Genomic DNA, 1807 nt, shown 5'->3' with positions numbered 1-1807 from the left:
GTGAATCTAAATCTAGTAAGCGAGAAAATCTTTCTGTTATTTCTGTAATGAAGCGATCAATAACATCCTTTATGTTTCGATAAATTTCCTGTTCAGCATTCAATCCAGCATCAGCTGCATTTTCACCTGGCATTCGTTTACGGCGTATTTTTCTTCTTTCAATGGTCAATCCACATGTTTCACATTGATTATTGCCCACGTTAAGTGCTTCTTGACAGAACTTTTCAAGTGATTCTATCAATTTCTCTTTCAAAGAATCGATATCAGCACCTGCTTCTCTAAAATTCATTTTTGGGTCCTGAAGACGTTTCTACACTCGATTGATAGATGATAAAAGATTTCTCCAAAAATGCAAAAGTACAAGAAAATCAAATGTAAGCATGCGTTGCAGAATATTATGAGCACCACATTTTGTTTCAGCCGTGTTGCCATTCTCACTTAATTGCTCTAACAGTCCCAGCAATTCATCCAGTTTTTCATGTACAACTTTTACTGCCTTTTCTCTTGCACTCCACCGTGTTTCTGATTCACGATTGACAGAGATCTTAAGCTCCTGCTGCAGTTCGTCCCATCGAGTTGTTGAATGAGCAAAGAAATTATAAATGGCTTCAATTATACCTAAAAAGGTAATAACTGTTGTTTCCTGATTTACAGCATGAAGACATGCTAAGTTCAAACTATGGTTGTCACAGTTTATAAACACTGTTTTTGGATTTTTGTTCAGAATTCTTTGTTGAACGCATGACAGATGACCTGACATGACAGCAGCATTATCATAACATTGAGAACAACAATCACTCAATAAAATTCCATCCGCTTCCAATTTTGTGCTTATTGTTTTTCCTTTATCTGTATAAAGTCACTAAATAACTCTTTGACTTCTACTTTTCTTGTCTTAAAGTCTATGCCAACAATATTCTGTGGATTTGTTTCTGACAAAGTGGAATCCTCTTGTTTATCATTATTGTAGCTTTTAACAGGACAGAGAACAGTTTCTTCATTGTTTTCTTTTTCAAATGAAATAGCATGTTCACAATCTTGCACTTTGACCTCTTTGCTGCCATCAAAAGGAACAGATGCTAGCTTCCTGGTGTCATCAATTCCAGCAAGGAAAGCTCTCATCAATTTGCTTGACTCCACCATCGAATCTGCAAATTGTGCACGTCTTTTGCGTCTCTGTGCCCCAATTTTTGTTTTGACATAATGGGCTAAAAGAATAAATTAATAAATACAAACTACACTATTTAGTTATAACATGCAAATTGCCAGATGAAAGGAAGCATTATACTTTCCTAAGTTCCTAACCACAAATTATATTTAAATTATACAATTATAGTTGCAACTCAGGAATAGTTAGGCACATCAGGACCTGGTTTCACTTTAACTGCCATTATTTAGACCACCCACACTCATGTTAATTAATGTGACACAACAGTAAGAAAATCAATGCAGATGAGTGTATATGCTGGTAAATCATGCTTATGAGCACCATATAAATTACTGGCAGTTGCTAAATCACATTTAAAAACTCGATAGGTTTACCTACACGAACACTACAGGAGACAAGTCTGAAATTGCTCGAATTAAATTTACAAACACTGTGAAGAATGGAGTAATCATAACATAATATAAGCATAGAGGCTCAAAGGCTATATTTAGTATTAAAGGTTTTGATAGAATGAGAAAACTTAAATATATGCTAACTAATTAGTGATGTCAGATTATAGTTCCTAGATTAAGTCACTAGTACATCTAGATCTAACATTAATGTTAGACCTGTTATTTCCATCTTTTTAGTCTTAGGTTT

Source organism: Limulus polyphemus, unplaced genomic scaffold, assembly GCF_000517525.1.
Source record: "Limulus polyphemus unplaced genomic scaffold, Limulus_polyphemus-2.1.2 Scaffold3098, whole genome shotgun sequence".
NCBI classification, from domain to species: Eukaryota; Metazoa; Arthropoda; class Merostomata; order Xiphosura; family Limulidae; genus Limulus; species Limulus polyphemus.
Note: the sequence above shows the minus strand (reverse complement) of the source record.